This window comes from Ptychodera flava (assembly GCF_041260155.1).
Source record: "Ptychodera flava strain L36383 chromosome 3 unlocalized genomic scaffold, AS_Pfla_20210202 Scaffold_25__1_contigs__length_14229661_pilon, whole genome shotgun sequence".
Taxonomy (NCBI): domain Eukaryota; kingdom Metazoa; phylum Hemichordata; class Enteropneusta; family Ptychoderidae; genus Ptychodera; species Ptychodera flava.
This window is the reverse complement of record NW_027248279.1, coordinates 4980405-5000383: the sequence shown is the minus strand read 5'-3', so window position 1 is coordinate 5000383 and position 19979 is coordinate 4980405. Positions and strand designations below refer to the sequence as shown.

The window sequence follows — 19979 nt, the reverse complement described above, 5'->3', positions numbered from 1 at the left end:
AAAGTTTTCAAGACAATGCTGAACTTCATGAGAGTTTATGCTAGATATATGAATCTAATATTCAATTACATTAATTGCAATAATTGTAGAGGCTGAACGCTGTTGTTCATGGCGACGGTAGTTGTACTGCAAGGGCTCTGGTCGGTTTAGACTTCAGACCCAGGACATGAAAACATGTGGTGCGAACGACCACGGCCCCAATTCACCAACGCGATTATCATATAGAAACGGAAGAACAAACCAACAGTATCAATAACAAAGACGTACCCTGAGTCCAATGACCGCACACCAGCTTTATCGGGATGGCCAAAGCTGTATCCGCCTAGTCAATCGATTGGGATATTCCTTAATCACACCAGATGGGCATGAGAACCAAGTTCTCTTAAACGGGAGTCCCGCGTTGTCAGTACGAGGCGTGTTCGACAAGACAGTTATACTATGTGTATGTTGACCGTTCTGTACAATGGGTGTGCGTGTAATGAGATTTATTGTGTTGAAAGGCGTGTACGATGCATAGACTGGCTTGCCTTGAGTGATTATCGCTTTATGCCGTGATAAGATGAACCATTATAATACCTTATACTACACTCTCCGTCCCTGACAACTCGGCTATTGTTAAAGTCCCCTGAACAATGGATTAAATAAGTGCTAGACATTTGTGCGATTACCGTGTTTTATTTCGTCTTCTCAAGCTGTATATATTTTGCATTTCGTAAACGTCATTGAACTCACGAGCGGATGTTTGCTCCATAGGTGTTGATGAAATGCGCATTTCATGCTTTACATTTTTTTTCAATATTCTCTGTGCGCCCAACTCAACAAACGTGGTCCATTTTTGATCGATGACGCGCATACACTGAGTTTTCAAAGGGACGAATCGAATTCAAAACACGACTGATGCACCCTTTGTTGTGTTTGTGGCGAATGCTAAGGCCGAACACCGGTAAAAAGGTCACCCGCATCAAACTGACAAACGGGCGCTGTTGTAAAATGAATGAAGGAAGCGATACCAAATGTGAAAATTGCAAAGAAACAAACATAACCCCTCAACGTTTAGCCATCGCTCAAAATAATGGCCGATACTGAAGACGACAACCAACTCATGCCCAAGCAATGTTATCTGACAGGTAAACGGCGTTCAAGTGCCACCTGACCGCGAGGCATGTGGTTACCAGAGCAACGGCCGGGCGTCCTTCACAACTGTAGCTGGGACTTAAGCTCAACAGCGGCCACTATCCTGTTGCTGAAAAAAATGGCCAATACAACAAAAAAATCGACCGAGTCTACTATTCCAAGTGTGTACAACTTCTGAAATCTCGTTGACCTCTCGTAACCTTTCTCCTAATCCCATTGAGCAGCGGGGTCAACACAAATTCTGTGTATGTAGACCCCCTCACCGATCAACAGATTAGGTTACAAGGCAAATACTGAGAACAGAAAAAAGCTGTTAAATTTGTTACAGATGATTCTAATACATACTCTAATATACACATCCCACAATGGGAATATTAAACTATTGTGTCTTACACCGGGTAAGACAGAGCACAACCAACCAATTAAAACCTACGTACCTACGACAGCAGTTATTTAATCTCTTATCCATCATGTCACTAAACAGAGGTCAGGTCGATATCCAGTGGATTAAAGATGTCAGACTATATTTAGAAAACTTTTTGATATTGTATGACGCAGACATTAACGGAAGGTCAGGGACGGTACGTCAGTTGACTACAGATGAGTTGGGTTAGGTCTTTCTGAAACTTACTTCACAATTCTCCCCGTGAATCTGCATCTATACTGAATGACCAACTTATGCAGACTTCTCGATGAAAAAACTTGACTACGAAATAGATCATTGCTAATTCATGATGTGTTAGAATGTCGATAATCCTCAACATTAGAGTGGCAGCCCCTCGCCCCCCGAAGACAGAGCAAAAACAGACAGTTGCAAAGCCAACCAGAAACTCTAACATAGAGTCAGAGATTGCTTTCTTACTGACGTGCAAACGATGCGATTAGCAGCAGTGAACAGAACACGACAGACGTTATTGGGGAGTTTGTAGTGTGGACAAAGATGGCTTCACATTATTTTGTAGATATAGAAGGGAGATTCGGCACGTTACAGTTTGCTCGTCGGTTGTCCGTGAATAAAAATAATTATGGATACATTGAAAAAAAAGAACAAATACAAAGCGAGTTATAACTTGTGAACCAACACAAAGTCCAGAGCGGAAATTTGACCTTGCAGTGTTTCAATGAAAGGGAAACATTCTGCAAGAGAGATTGGATTTGATTATTCTAACCGTGTCGACGACAAGCCATCAGGTAGGACGACGGACCAGTGTACCAACAATTGTACCAGAAAGAGAGAGACAGAGGCAGAAAGAGACAATGGGAGAGGACTGACAGAGATGTCAGGAGTCATTTGGATATAGAGATAGGTACATAGAATAAATAATATTGACATACAGAGCTCCCACGGGGACAGGAAAACATGACAGAGGCACTGTGACAATGGGGGACGACCATGTTTACACACTCAGTGCTGGGAGTGGACATGGGATGACCATAAGCAATTGAAAAGCTTTTGAATATTCAGCGATATTTACGTCATGAACCTGGTAAATAGGCCAATTGGAAGGACACTAGGTACTTGTATTCTTGCCAACACTAACTGTCGAAGGTCTGTTGTGTAGTCAGCGACGGTATATAAAGATCAGATCAGACGCCAGAGGTTCCAGTAGTCGAGAATTTGTTGAAGAACAATTTTGTCTATCTTAATGTAGAACGCGCCTTGGGGACAGATATTCTGACCTTCACGATTTCACAATGCTTGTCTGATATACCACTTGTGGGGATTTATTTTCAAGCTCTTGGTGTAAGAAAACTTTTTACCGGCTTAGTTTTTTCAAAATTCGAAAAATATTATTTTTCTCCATAGAGTTAACACAGGATGGCGGCCATTTTGAATTTTAAATGTTGGTAAATCTTGGGTTATTTGTTTCTCTAGTACCAAAATTTGCACGGTGACCCCCTATTTTTATTCTTGATTTTAAAAGAGAATGGTTGAAAGATTCCTTGGGGAATGTTTGAGCAAAAGTTGAAGTCTTTCATTTTCGAGGTAAATACTACCTTAATAGTCTTCTTTCAAGGTAAAAAGAAAACTATCTTGGTTGGGCCCGTCATGAACAGCAATATGGAATATATCCATAAATACGCGAAAAATCTTAAAATTTGTATTTAACGGAGAACAACAATATACGAAAATACAAATGACGAAACGATGAGACAGGTGTTGTCTGTGAGGAAAGTCCATCATCAGAAGTATCAACACGTTATCTTCAGACTAAAAATTGGAAGAGATCGTAAACACCAGGCCACAGAATTACTTGAACGAATTGAAAGCGAACGAACCAGTTGTTTGGACAAAAAAGGGGGTTGAAAGTTGACGGCCGACCACCTGTTTGATCAAATATGTGAGTCGGTCCTAGCAGCATTGCTGAAATGCCACGTTACATCGAGTGATATCCATCGTATGCGTGCTCTGTGCTTCGTAAACATCGATACACTTAAATGAATGACAGCCGGGTTATTAGACAATTTTCTTGCCACAAGTGGGCGTTGACGGGGTAACGCAGATCAACAACGTATTATGTGGTACGAACATAGCATTCATTGACGGGTCATATATTTTATCTCGGCGGTACAAAATGAAACACGCGGTTGGCGGTTTTATGACAAGTGCGCTATCTTTTCTTGATACAGCCATTAAATTTAATGTCACAAGATTTCGAATCTAATGCTCTGGATTTGACAGAACTGGAAAGCAAAGATCTTGGACGGACTGTCCATGCTGTTGATCTTCTCGAAAGTTGTATGCGACCACGTCATTGGTACCGGATAATAACAACACCAGCATGGCAGACACGTTGTCGTCCAGCTGAACGCTTTACTGTCACGGACTGGTTCTCTTTTAAACACCGATTCACTGCAGGTCTTTATATGACCACAGAGTGCACCAATGAGATCAATCGACCAAAGGAAATGAAATAAAATAAAGGGGATCTTTGTGGATTTAGGTCCTATTTGAAAACCAGCATGTACAATCGCCAGATTGTTGTCTCTTTCTGCGGTTACCAACACACACACGCCGGAAACATAATGTTCATGCGTATAAAGAGACTTTTGGGGTTGCGAGGTCGCGCCAAACAAGGGCGTAAAAAGATTGAAATGTCGTGGGTTACAACCCGTCAAATCCATTCCACCGCTATATACGCGTGTAAACATCATAGAAATACCATGACGTCACCGTTAAGCGCGCGCTTCCTGAGTTCGTGTTAAACCGCAGCCAACGACCGATACTATAAGTTGTGATGAAGGGTTAAACAAGGGTCGCCCCGGCCGCCACTTGTGAATGTCACTAGTTTAGTCACCAAACGAGTTTGTTCTTGGCTAGCGTACGCTGCAAGAATCAATTTTTACGTTGAGTTTTCGCTCATTAAAATAATATAATACTTGCATTGTTTAGGAGCTAATTAAATTGAAAAGGGCATTAATACCTTGGACTGTCTATGGTGCCAAGTCGATGAGATTATCGAACAGTGTCACTGTCAGCTCCATGATTGAACAAAACGGTAAATCAGCAGCTTTCTTTACTTTGCCCGCCTAAGACTTAATCGAAGTCACATAATTAAACATTTATAAGTGGGTGTGTTTTCTAATTTGATCGATCAGCCAGAGCATTCTTGGCAGTGTCTTTGATACAATGACTTCATCTAGTCTAATTATCTGTAAACGTCGCGATGGTGATACTACAAAGGAGAAGAGACAACAAGGGCAGTATTGATGACACCGTAATGAAAAGACTAAAATCACATTTGCAAGGCGAGGCGTTGGGAATTATCGACTTTAGACAAAACTACGGGGCTGAGAAAATTTGCCATATCTACTTGTTGGCTTAACAAGACAACAACGGTACTTCACATTATGAATCAATCAATGTATCAATGTATAATTCAACTTGCAAGTTTACAAAGAGATATCTTTTAAGGCTACTTTATCTATTTTGCTACCAACCTGAAGAAACATAGACGAGATAACAATAGATAGACAGCAGACAGACAGACAGACAAATATATACAATATAAACAGATAAACGTGACTGATAGAAATTGATGCAAATATACACACATCACACACATCATGTGTGTTTGTTTGTTTGTCTCGTTATTGTTTTTGCCTTTTCTTTCTGTCTGCTTTGCAATTAATTGTCCTATACACATTTTTAACAGTCTCAATTAAAGTGATATATATATATATATATATATATATATATATATATATATATATATATATATATATATATATATAATAGATAGATAGATAGATATACACACATATACATATATGTATGTATGTATATATACATATACATATATGTATGATGTGTATATATATGCATACATATATGTATATGTGTGTATATCTATCTATCTATCTATCTATCTATCTATATATCTATATATATATATATATATATATATATATATATATATATATATATATATATATATATATATATATATATATATATATATATATATATGAAATTCACTCATTCACACAGGTAGGCAGGTCACTGTGTGACAATTGCCTCACGTTGAATGGGTACAGCTCAAGTAACAGGTATCTCAGTTCGACAACGTAGGCATATAAACAAACGATTTTCAGTGAAATGATAAAATCAGTTATACTCTCAATCTTTGCCTGCCTTGTTAAGAGTTCTTCATTCTCATATTTTGATGTTTGATACACACGACAATTGCAGCACTGTTGTGAATTCTCACAGCCATTCTTCCTCGCCCGGAACTCAGGTTCACAAATCTTTATCTATATCTAGTCAACAAACGAACGATGTCAAGGCAACGGACAGCGATCACGCTCCCCTGATGATGGCCAAATGCATCTCTCAAAGTAAATCCACAGCAGGTTTTGCTGAATAAACGCTGCTCAAATGCTAACCGTGCGGAAGTTACAAAACAACATCGGTGATGCGTCACACGGCCGAGTCACACGATCTCGCAAAAAGTCAACGTGTACATTGCTTGCATAACTACCTGGAAATCTCAGTCATTGTTGCCATGGTTTTCACGGTCAAAGTTCTTTTGTTTGAGGGACAAAAATAATAAAAACAATCGGAACATACAAGTCAATTGTTGAGCTTCTAAACGTCAAAGTGGCGGCAATAATTAAACAAAATCCACTTTCACTGACATTTTATTCGTGCAATCAGAGAGTCGAGCTTAAAGTGGTTGCATTTAACGTCTATAAAGAAGATAAGGATTTAAAACTGTGAAAGAAAATGTTTTAGAGTCAGGCTTTCAGTGGCTCGGCGGATCTTAAAGTAATGCTATGTATGCTCTTTTGGAAAAGGTCTGTAAGTTTTGACCATTTGTCTTCTAAATTGCACACCTTGTGCCAAGTTGTTACGTAACATGTCAAAACCCGTGGCCCAAGGGTTGATCATGGCGTATTGGAAGCAACTCAGCCGTACATAACGGAGCACTTCACATCCTCCATCACGGCAAAAGAGAAGTACGTTCATCGATTTTCCGACAATAAAACGGATTCTTCACTGTACACAGCGAAAGAATCGCAACCTATTTTGAATAATTCAGCTCTCGGTGAAAGAGAAAGTTGACGTGCGAGTCTCCGATGAGTGCTAATGAGGTTTAATTAGTGAAAGGGTATTGTTCTTATCGCGTTTCACTGCCATTTTGCTGACGACGGAAGGCGCAGATTATTTCGCTCAATTTATTGTTTCAACAATCGTCGGCGCAGCAGGCGTGACGCTCCGTGTACTCGCTGACGAGAAAACCCCTCGAAAGGACGGAAAAGTTAAAACTCGAGCAAACCACTTAATCGGGTTTTCTGACCGGCAAGTGGTTGGCAAACGAACACTCTGACAAAGTCTGCGCAAACACGATTGTTTGAAGGCAAACAGTGGATTGTGAACGGTCAATGGGGATGGCTGACCAAAGAGGTTATATTGAATATTTACACAGGGACAATAGCTAGAGAGGTGTCGGCGAAGAAGTTAAACAGACGACCCCTGGCAAATTTCTACATTGTGACTGTTATAACTGAGAGACCTGCACAGATGACGCCACCGTAATCGACGCACACCGTAACACGAAAGTGTTACAAAATGTCGGCGACGGAAATGGAGAACAAGGCGCGAAGCTGGGTCAAATCTCAGAAGCCGTCTGCCATTGGCAGTAAGCCCGTCGATATAAAACTCTGACTGCAAGCGATCATCAGACGTATGCCACAGCGACGCTCATACTTCTTTCACCAAAATACGCCTTAATTATAACATCAATCTAAACCAGTTCGGCACGCAGACGTTTTACACCGTTTGCTTCCGCCGCGGTCTGGTATAGGTTTAAATTTGTCACATTAGAATAAAACGACACCTACCGAAAATATCAAATTTTCTTGTCCGTCGCTCTCTCGGGCCTTGCGTACTTCACATGTTTGTCTGCCAAAGGGCGGCTGCTCTAATAAACGCGTCTCTCAAGCAAAGGGGGATTACAGCAAGTTAGGTGTGCCAACATCCGCCGTCCGAGTTCAAACAACGGCATAATAGCAAGGAGCGTTACACGTGCACTGTATGTGTGTTAATTGTAGAATAAACGAATAAACAAATCACTGTAAACAAACAAACACATTGATGCGAATGATGTCATCGTGAAATCAACAAATCAGGATCTCAAGGTTATTTCTGTTTTGAATTTGAGAGAGAGAGAGAGAGAGAGAGAGAGAGAGAGAGAGAGAGAGAGAGAGAGAGAGAGAGAGAGAGAACGTACATACACGGATACTATGTCAAAATAATTGAGAAATGGTTCTTTCTTATCAATATTGAATGATTTCCCAAACGTCACTGTTTTCTAAAGCTGATTTCTTTCACATGCGTTGTATGGATGTGTGGATGTTAATTCCCTATGTCAGCCGGACAGAACGATAATATACAGTTTAGCTAATCCTGGCCTCGAACAGCACTGACTTCAGTATAAACTTTATCTTTGACAGAAGCAATTTAAGTCATCTTTGGAGTCATCAATTTTAAAAATAGTTCTACCTGTAGGGGTAAAGGGATTGAGTAGATAAGGGATGGACCGTTTATTATCCTGGTGAGGGCTAAGGAAGATCAAACGATGCATGGACTGACGGTGAACCCCTCAAATCACAATGTCAGAAGATGATTGAAACGCTATCAATATTACACAAATATCTAAAATAATGGTTAGACGTAACAAAAAACCCGAAGCACAGCATTATTTCACTAAAGTGAAAAATACATTTCCAACTCATTAGAAAAAAGTTTTAGGGCAAATGTAAAATGATACAAATCTAGACGACGGACAGCTCATATTAGATGAAAGAGAAAGAAAGATACCGTCGGTCAGACAGACACACAGACAGACAGATTGGCAGACAGACACAAGAAGTCAGAGTGAGACCAAAACACCAGTACAATGAGACAAAAGCGTAAAAAAGTAAAAATGACCAAAGACCTCACTACATGGAGCCTATAAGACAGTCAAACATATGCGTAGAACACTTCGGTATACACACTTACAAGCAAAGTGGAGACTAAAGAATATCTGCTATGCCGTAGCTGCAACGCGGTTATCCAGATAGCAAATAGAAACGACGTTCTTCCATCACGGAGCAACGCATTGTGTTTGCAAATAAACCAGCGAAAAAGCCAAGCTGAGACAAATGAGGCGTATTCGATTTGAGCACGACATCAGCATTGTTCATCATGTACAAAGTTTGTGTAAAGCACCACGCAACCTTGCAAGCGACAGACAATTGCCAGATTGCTTCCCTGACTTCAGACCGATTGATCTGCTTTACCTGGCCGATGAACAATGTGCGTGTTGGATCATTCAAAACTCAAGTAACTTGACGCAGGCTGTCAGTTGCAACAATCGTGGATTGTCTGCTTGTCTGGAATCGACTGCGACGTAACAAGTTGGATGAAGTCACGTTTTGGAACAAATCAATGTAATGATAACAATAATATCATTATTGAACATTTCTGTAAACCAACATCACCAGATACAACCTCACTGAGTGAGCCTTTCATTAGATAATTTTATTCATGGAGTCACAGGGGCTTTTATTTCAACATCTGTATGTACCATGCCGAACATTCAAACTTATCCTTGCAGTTCAATACTGGACTCCAGTTCTGACTTGCATTGGCAATAATTTAAATTCTGTCCCCTTGCTCCGTAAACTCCTCAGGGAGTAGTTTAGATAAGCTGGCCAAATGATGATAAATGTGAATTGGTCAATGTCAGTCACGATGTGTCTTTACACTGCCCTCGCTGCTTTTGTCCTTGTTGGTTTTTACGCGGTGTTTTACACAGGATTACACGGCATTACAGATAAACAAAATTGAAACAGTTTCGTGACAGTTGCCATCTCTAAGCAGAAAGAAACCAGAACTCTACTCCTTACTGTATCATGTAAAGCGAGGGAGAAAACGTCCTTTGCTAACTTTTGAGGAAATTTAAGGGACTTGAAGTGCAGAAACAATTTCAGAAATACTTACAAGTGCATGAACTGCCGGTGGGTTTCAAACTGTGACCGTGGGAGAGAAATAAGCTTTGCCTTCTGGTCGAAATTTTACCATGGATTGCAGACGTGTGTGTGGCTATTTCCACGATTTACCAGCTTGCATCGCTGTTTGTTGTTCCTTTATCACATTTTCTGACCAGGCGATATAACATTTCCCTGTGGCAATCACTCAGGCTGTCGACAACTCGAAAAGTTCATAACACTGATAAGGTGTCCTCCAATAGCACTAGTAGCACTGAACGAAGCACGGTTACTGTGTTTCGACGGGCGTATAACTGTGAAATGGCGGGTAAATGCAGAGCGGATGTATGGATTACTCGTCCACGAAGGTGCAGCATTGAATATAAACTGTGTTACCATTATCTCTACGCTTCATAATATCATGGTGATCTCAAATTAAATGAACCGGTAGAACAATCACACCGAACAATGTTGGTACTTTATTCAACCTAGCTAGGCAGCCACATGACTCGATAGGGCGTCTTTTAGACAGCTCAGGCAGGTGCACAAATTTGTTGAGATTAAGTGCAACCGATAGCGCTGATTAGATTTACACACACGCAACCATAAAAATTCCACGATTTCGAAATGAACCGACACAAAATGCAAACACGACGAAAACATATCCGCCCTTCCCTTTCATGGGAACTCCAAAACCCTGCAAGAAATACTAAGCTATTTACAAATCTCTGGGTAACGACGGCTAGATGGGCTAAATTAATTCCGGTTTAGTAAACCTAAGAAAATAAGTATAGAGACACAAGAATGTATGCTTTTGAAGGACGAGTATTTGTAAATTTATCCGACCACAGCGTATCGAGTGACGGAATCTGTATATTACCTCAGGGTTATGTGATCCTTGTACAAACGTCATCGACTTTTGAAGTCGAGTGCTAGCTTTAGAGTAATCCGCTGTTAGCTTACACTGTCGCTTTGTTGATGGGATCGTGGATATCCGAACATATTGCATGTCAATCAGAGCAAAAATTGGACGTGACTGGGGGAAAGGACCCCAGCATGTGCTGCGTTAAACTGGCGGCCCCCGTACTTGTGCAAGTGTTTGGCAACTGCACTGATACAGACCGGCTTGCCACGGAGTCGCGGCACAACCGCGTGAATGAATCACCGTATAACGAAATACATGATTGTTTTTGTGAGGTCCACCGAAACCTTTTGTCGCCCCGCAAATTTGACACGGTTCACCTGAAAAGCATGGAAATTGTCATTTGAATATTTTCCATTTCGGTCACAGCAGGGGACGATGCGAGCACAGTGACTTATGAAATATTCATTGCTACCTTCATTGTTGGTAAGTTTATTCATCCATGACATTTCACGAATACCTGTGCCATGGATGTGCAGATCATCCATTCCTCACTCGACTGATGCTGGAAATTTCCACAAATAATGACGATCAGAGCGTGGAATATATGAAAATTGAAGGATATTGTAGGAAAGACACTATTTATGGGAAAGACACTGTTTGGCAAGACTGGGATTTATAGGACAAGATAGCGTTTTGAACACTCTAAAGTGAGCTGGAGGGTCTTTATAAGAGTTAGGGACCCAGTGTACCTGCAAGACCATTAAAACACCCTATAAGTGTACATCAAAAGGTTTGTGTCCACTATCTCTTGTACCGCTACCGCATGGTTACGGTATTTGCCGTAATGTGCTGCAATTAATTCCATAATTCTGCCATTCCATATTCTTATCGGCCGCGGGCCAGCCGTGAGCTGAGCTTCCTGACTGAGACGAGGCAATAAAATTACGCCCTCATCGACAAGATATGGAAATCAACTTGACCGCATCCAGGACACTACAGCTTGTAGAAATTGGATCACCTCCAAGAGCGCCATAAAGTTCACAGCTAATCAAATTTAACACGCTATCATGTATTGTACTATTACAATCTTATCAGGGAATGTAAGCTAGACCTAAGCATGGTAAAGAAATGCAATTAGAAAACCTATTATTACCCTAGATGGCGCCATTAACGGATTATTATTAACCTTGTTTGTTACCGTTAATTTGATTTGCAAATCGGGAAATAAATTACGGCTTTACCCGCATATCGTTAACCTGGAGTGCCACGTTGAAAAGACGTTTACCGAGGACGCCCGTTTGTTATTTCGCCGTTGATTATCCAATTGTTACACTGTTTTTTTTCCGGTGGTAATTAATTTGTTTTTGTTTTCTTGCTCACTGTTATGCAAGTATACCGTTTTTCCTGTCTGTTCTTTCATTTCTTCTTCTTCTCTTTCCTTTCTGTTTTTTCGTTTCCCTAATGTTTTATTAAAGAACACATTATGGTGACTAGATAACACATTACTTGCTTTTGCAAAAAATAAAATCGTTAAAAAGGCAGTTGAAAACCCCAACAAAACTAAAAGCTACAGCTAACACTATTTAATAAAACACGGGAAGAAATAAAGGTAAATCTATCGATAATCACTCATAAAAATTACACGATAGTAAGACAAATACTACTGTCCCTCTAGGTCGTCACCGTGACATTTGTGACATTTATTGATCCCGTTTGCATAGGAGACCAATTGCGTTGCCATGGTTACTTGAAACTAATATCCAAAATGGGCGGGGCCGTTTTTCCTCTTCTGAAGCTGGTGTCTCTACACTACTTTACGAAGTCGCTCATAGACGGTAGGTAGTCAATGGTTATTTAGATATTAAATGTTTCGTTTTCAAAAGATTTATTTCTCAAAATCTGATATCATTCCACCGTCCTTTGGAGAGATATATTAATTGTTATTGTACGAACACGGATAATCAACCCCCATCCATATTGGACATTAGTTTCAAGTAACCATGACAACGTCATAGGCCTCCTATTCAAGCAGTATAAATCAATGTCGCAAATGTTACGACGCAGAGGGACAGTGGTTATTTGTCTTACTGTCTTGTTATGTTATCAGTGACAGGTTTGCCTCTTACAATATGTTGAAATGTGTCAAATACTTGTGTTTCAGACAAGTATATGTAAGGGAACGAGCACAATTAACGGCAGGGGGGGGGCTGGAAGAGAAAATATGTGGTGCAAAAATTTTTTACAGGCCCCCCCTAACACCAGCAAAAATTTTAGTGGCCCCCCCCCCATCACCGGCAACAAAATTTTTGTGGCCCCCCCCCAAAAAAAAGAAAGATTACATAGGTACAAAGTTGTACACATATATATACGGTAATCCTTATAACTTTTAATATATGCTTTAGTGAAAACAACATTCTTGCATTCTTGAAATAAATAATAAACAAATAAATATATAAATAATAAACAAAATAACATATGTTCAAGCTTTACTACTTGTAACACCTACAGCTAGCTTATAGAACAGGAATGCCTGTCAGTACCATGTGAAATTAGCATTCACATGGCTAGTTGGCATGGCTAACTGTATGTGCATAGGGAATAGGCAGTTAAGCAGTACACATTCATTTCAGCTAGCCATTCACATAAATGTGAACGAATGGTTATTTTGAATAACGAATGCTTATTTTGAACTGTTCACATGTATGTGAACGAATGGTTATTTTGAATGCACATATGAATGACAGGGTCATCCTGGCAGAAAAAGAGCACCATGAAAAGTACTGATTTGACACCAGATTTTACTTTTATTGATGTTGCTGTTACGAATTTGGTAAACATTGTTACATTTGCATGTTTGCAAGGTGTAAGCAATATCAAATAAGTGAAATCAAATTCCAGTGAAATCAAGTACTTTTTACACAGGCTCTTTTAGTGTACATGTATTATATGATACAATTGGTTAGAGATGTAATTTAACCATATTTGGCCTAAAACTAAGACAGGCCAAACAGAGTTAAAAGCAACTCAGACTCACCTGATCACAGCAAACACAAGCAGACTCACCTTTCCAAACGTTCAAAATAAAAGCACAAAATATATCTGTAAGTCTGATGACCAATTTAATAAATTTTTGGCTTCAACAAATTTCATAGACACAGTGAAAAGTGATTTAGTCAAAGATTAGTTTTTAAAAGAGTTCATTTAGCTCTGGCCAAGTCTCGTCTTTCATGTCCTATTTTGTTTTGAAATTTGATATTGAAGACTTCTTTAGGTAGGTCATGATTATTCTTGCCGAATTTTTCTTGGGCCTTGGCTGATATGCCACAAATGAAACAGAAAGAAGAGAATGAACTTAGCAACATTTATTAAGACAACAACTTTACAAAAAGTTTCAGAACATGTGTGTGATTTGTTACATACACATAGAGGAATTTTTTACATACATCTTTGCGAGTGCAAAATTAACACATTAAAAGTGTAACATATCTAGAAATGTATTGGGCTTGTGTACGTTGTATTGACTTGACTAGTTGTTGCCACTGGCCCTCAAGCTCAGGTTAAAAATGTCGGGCCATATACAAAGCCAAGCTTCCCAGGGAAACATCGATGTGCAGAGAAAAGCCTCTCTATAAGGCATACTAATTTCGTAATTGCCCTTTATAAATATGCATTTCACATACTTACCGGATCAATGGAAAATTATCGTCCACTGCGACTTGCTATCTCGGTCACTGCATCCAACAATGTCGCGGGGAAATATACCTTCATGCCACCGAAACATACATAGACCTAACTCACTTGCTGTTTTGACTAAAAATGTGTCGTCACTGGGGGAAGAAATGACTGAGAAATCAGCCATAATTCGTAAGATTAGCTGAAGATTTGAACAGCCGTTACTTGAAAAAACTATGCGCTATCTCATTTGAGAGATGCAATGTATAATGTGTCCGATAACGATTGCGTGGGAACACAAAGCATTGGTCAAATTCGAAAGGTCAAGGGTCGTGACCGTCGCAAAATTTTGACATTTCAAGTACGCGTAAACTGTTCTTTTAGATTTTTCTAATAAGCAAAAAATGACTTTATATGAAGAGATCAGTTAAAATACGGAAGTCCAGCACACTAAGTGAACCCCGTTGCAATACTGATCAGCCTTGTTAAATTCCAGCATACTCATTTACGGGACCCTTACGTTCATACCTGTTGCGTGCCGTCCACTCTCGGAAACGCAACTCTTTCGCTTTCCAAAGTCAAGACATCATACATCGTCAGAACCGTTAGTCGATCCGGCTCGATTTTTGAACGGTTTGGGGATGAACAGTACCTGTACCGCGTTTCCATTAAGTTTTATGTAAGTTGTGATCGCGAAAGTTTTACAATGGCAGATGCAGAACCGTCGCAAGTGTGTTCGTCGTTGTGTGATGATCTGACAAAATTTATTGACAGATCCAACCATGTGAGTACCTTTCTTAGAATGCAGGTTCCGATCATATTGAATATTTAGCGGTGAACATGTGTTAATTATTTCACATTTTGAAAATAAAAATAAACGATGTTTAAAATTTGATCTGTGCTGATTTATCTGATTTAATTTACTACTCACAGACGTTCGCAGCCATCTGCATTACTCCCTCTTGTCATATTCATTGGTTTATACTGAAAATCCTGGTCTCTTTTTTTTGAATGGAGATGAATTAAATTAATTCTAACTATATTTAAGGGATAGTCTGTAACTTCATAATTTTGGCAGAAATTTTGTTCTTCGTACATCGACTACAGGTTTTTCTCTCTTTTCAAAATCATGTTAGCCAGTATTGCAAATGTTATTCTATTTTCTAAAACACGTTCAAATGTCCAGTGTTCACAACCTGTATTATGTAAAGTCAGCATTGTTATTGTTGGTAAACACATTTTGGTCTGGACTAAACTTTAATTGAACACAATAACACGTGGACTTTTATAATATACATGCACACAAAGTGTATGTTGGTTGTATTGATAATATCAACGAGCTAATTCAACTTAAATTTGTGAACCAATAAAGTAATACATAACAAAAATATTAACAAAATCAAAAACTTACAGCTTTACACTGTCACTTTAAAATGGCAAACCGTTGCTTCTGTATCCACTAAATATTTAAGTCTGAGAACAATTTAACTGGTAACCAGTGCATGTGACCCATGTGACATTTCTATTGTGCAAACATGAGTAATTTCACCTGAAAAACTTAACTCAAGTAAAAACAACTCTACACATGAGTGCTGCCTAATTTATTTAAATTAAATAGACAATAGGGATATGAAAACATGAGAATTGACAAACAAGTCAGTCCTTGGAGTTTATTAATGCATGTCTAAATTTTTACTGCCACATGTGTAAGCTACCATTCAATCCATTGACAATCTTCCCTTCTATCATGAATTCAATAGGACTGCTAATGAATGGTTACTTCACATGGCTGAGCCTGATTTCACATGCATAGCTTGTGATGAATGTTCAAATTTTAACATGTCGTATTTCCAATACTGGCATGTGGCAGGTTGGGCTGCTATGGACTGCCTATTTTCCCTCAAATAGCCATGCCACCTGTTCCACACAGTTATGTGGACTGGCTAATAGGCAGTTCAGTTTTGTAAGGGAATATACTTGTCAGTATTGTGTTGTGCTATTTTAATCATAATATTGCTGATTTTACACAGAACAACTGCATTGTGAGGTTCAAGACTTGGTATTTCATCACGCTACAAGAAGTTTAACAAGGAACTCCAGCTTCAACAAGGAACAAAAATGCTGAAAAATATTCTCTGTCTGTCATGGTGTAAAAAATTTTGGTGGCCCACCCCTTACCTTCCTTGGAATTTTCATGGCCCACCCCAAGAACACTCATTTTTTTTCGTGGCCCCCCCATTTTCTCTTCCGGCCCCCCCTGCTGTTAATTGTGCTCGGTCCCTAAGTATTAGGTGTAGTTTGCGATACATATTTTCCAGTACTGAAATTGATTTGCATTATAATATGGAAGTATAGCTTTCGATTGCTGTGTCTTATAAACCCAGAGGCTGGATTTGGCAACATCACTCAACGTGTACTTACATGTATTGTTGTATAACATAAATCCGCACACTACTATATTGGCATTCTTTGCATTGCCTCGTCGCCTTGGTCAGGGAAAGCGGCTGCGTCCACAAACCGTGTCAGTTGAAAGATGATACATCAGGCTGGGTTTAACTTACTGCACAAGTGTCCTGATAAATGTTGCGTGAACTACGACAACGTGTGAAAGATGTCAATCAAAGAAATATGTGTCAAAGGTCAATCCAGATACAATCGATCAAAACGAGAATAAAACAAACCAATCCTCGCCAATAATGAATGAGGATAATTTCAAGACAAACACTCCAGTGACACCAGGGTATCATTCAAAAAGGATGAAAACAAACTAGCTTTCTACGTGACGATATGGTGTGCTGTCCGTCCACACCCACTGGAGTGATTGAGCCAGCGGTAAAGCCAACTCATTTGTCCCCAGTTGACCTCTGCTACCTTCACCATAAATAGGCCTTAACCACTTCAAAATAATTCCTCGCGTTAGATAAAGTTAATTATACCTACCATCAGTGAATTGTAGTCCGGGATTCGACTTTTTGAAAAGTGCTTTAGTAGGTGACAGGTTCGTGAAGGGTCAGGGATTAGGCCTTGAATTGTGGCGTGGTGTCGAGGACACGCTGTTGATCACACAACCATTAAAATTGTGCATTGACCTACCTTGACGGGTTCTTAAATATGTTTTAATATACATACGAAATCGGTTTGATATTTTCGATCATATAGCTTGCGAGTAGAGTAATCATTTTATGTCATATCTGTTTAGAGACCTATTTGTTTTTACACTGCTTTATGTCATACGTATTCTAAGATGTTCGGTACAAGTTGACAAAAGTTAAATTTTTTAACTCACGTAAAGTTCTCAAGTTGACTTTTTGAATGTTGGTTTACTAGGCATTGTTTACAGCGAATCTATTGTTGTCTTATCGCTTAGAGTAGTTTTAATTTCTGTTCAACCCTTAATCAAAGCCGAATTGGAAGGATTTGCGCACCCGGTTAATACTTGTTTATGATTATTCTCAGGATCTCTATGTATTGTTGTCCGCACTGATTACCTCCTTCCACGTTTACAATGCATTGTTTACGTCACGAGAAAAATGGCTTGCGTTTTAGATTTGCTTTTATCTCCCACTTGTAAAGGATAGCGCACTTAGAGCCTTATTTCAAATCTAGAACTCGGTCAGTAGTCAACTGAAAAACTTAACATTTGTCGACAACGGAATAATTTTTCAATGATTTTTTTCAAGGCTCCAGCTTTTTAATAACCTGAGAGAAACATCAACTTGAATTCGCCCTTAAAACCGGATTCCTTGTATTGCGTGGCAACAAGGAAATTAGCGTTGTTGAGATTTCAAATATTTTAATGGTTGTTGTTTCAAAGGTCACAGGCTCTCTTCAAAATATAATGTTAAGTGCTCGCATTCATAATGAAAGGCGGCCAGGGTAGCCACTTTTTTAACCGCCATTAATTTTGAAGATGCTCTTAAGGATGGTTTCACAAGAATGGCAAGTCTTGTACAAATCGCATAGTTTTCGTAACCCCGTTGAATCGTTTTCAAGTTCAACTAAACTTCAATGACTTTCCTTCTGTCAAATTCCCTATTCCTGCTTTTGACGTTTGATGTCGTTACGCTCCTGTAGGTACTAGTAGTGTATCAATGGTCGTTTCTCTCTCAGCGGTGACAATGTCTTTGTGGTAAGACACGTCATCGCATTGCCAACCGCAGCACTACTTGACTTCTTTCCTATTCAATATTGAACGTTACATCGCCTTTGGCATAGCCCCAGTCTGAATATTTTTAGCGATAGATACGAGAACCGGCGCTGTGCGGTAATACAGTCTATTGAGAACAGGTGATGTGAGGGAAATGACATAAACTTGCCGACTCGGATAACGACAGTTTGGGGTTTTAATCTGCGCCGCAAGGAAATGCCGCAAAGCACTGCTTTAACGGATCCGTACCATTGATCACAGCTTCTGTGAGCAGAGAATTCGCTCCGGAGTTTCAAAAGTGGTCACGTCACGGGGTTGCAATTGTTTAATTGGGTGTTGAGGTCACCGCGGGCGGTGTGAAACCGCTGAGGGTATTGTACTCTCCTGTAATAAGCAAAATAATGATTTCTGCAGAGCTGTTATTGCACTCAACAAAATGCTTTGTGTCCATCCGATTCAAGTCTTCCATTGACACTTTCGCGAGAGCTTCGTCAGGAAGCAAACAACACCAACACACAAAGAGATAACACCGCAGAAACTCTACTGTATTCAGATTACTATTGGAAGTTTTAAAATCTAAATTTGTTACGTGCTTGCTACAAAACTTCAACATCCAAGAATGTTGTTAGTAGTATTCCCAGTGGGGATATCAAATGCACTATTGCTGAGAACAGTCCCTCACTGTTGCTGATGACGCTAATTCTAGGCCGCTCTTACAGACAAATGTTCCCCAGTTTTGAATGATTGAAATCGGGTCATATGCCTTGATCGAACCAACTTCTTCTTGTTGGTCACCTAAGTGGCTGATCAGCCTGGCCGATCGATCATAGCTGGGAAACCAATCGTACGGAACGAAGTTTGACTGAACATTTCAGAGTTTCACACACTGACTCAGGTGTAATTATTACAAACAATGCGTAAAACGACACATGACACACCTTACGAGCGTAAACAAAGTTAACAAAAGCGTGAAGTTTTCCTCCAACCAGCTTCACATACCAATCTAAATATAGACAAAAGTAAGGACTGACATATTTGAAGCCGATCCATTTCACATCAATAGTCCAGTCGATCTAGTAATTCATCAATTCAACAAATATCTGTTCATATGTCTGTTTATGTTATAGTATGTAGGTCGGTAGTAAGTGGGTAGGTCGGTAGGTATATGTAGGTAGGTAGGTAGGTAGTAGGTAGGTAGGTAGGTAGGTAGGTAGGAAAGTATGTATGTATGTATGTATGTATGTATGTATGTATGTATGTATGTATGTATGTATGTATGTATGTATGTATGTATGTATGTATGTATGTATGTATGTATGTATGTATGTATGTATGTATGTATGTATGTATGTATGTATGTATGTATGTATGTATGTATGTATGTATGTATGTATGTATGTATGTATGTATGTATGTATGTATGTATGTATGTATGTATGTATGTATGTATGTATGTATGTATGTATGTATGTATGTATGTACGTATGCATGCATGCATGCATGTAGGTAGGTAGGTAGGTAGGTAGGTAGGTAGGTATGTATGTAGGTACGTAGGTAGGTATATAGGTAGGTAGAAATGTAGGTAGGTCAGTAGATCGGTAGGTAGGTAAGTAGGTAGATAGGTAGGTAGGTAGGTAAGTAGGTAGGTAGGTCGGTAGGTAGATAGATAGATAGATAGATAGA

At 39.4% G+C, this 19979-nt stretch overlaps 1 protein-coding gene across 5 annotated transcripts in view; it reads right to left on the bottom strand.

Annotated features, from left to right (window-relative positions):
• The window catches only part of LOC139125370 (uncharacterized), a 38949-nt gene that overhangs the window by 13162 nt on the left and 5808 nt on the right, over window positions 1–19979 (bottom strand). Inside the window, exon 1 of one of the 5 annotated variants that reach the window (XM_070691464.1) lies at window positions 10493–10728. The exons of 1 other annotated variant lie outside the window; for it this stretch is intronic. The gene's annotated coding sequence lies outside the window, so the exon portion shown is untranslated. Of the gene's footprint in view, window positions 1–267; window positions 521–7479; window positions 7694–9625; window positions 9901–10492; window positions 10729–19979 lie in introns of those variants that run through there. 3 more of the 5 variants (XM_070691462.1, XM_070691461.1, XM_070691465.1) reach the window with 3 other exon arrangements.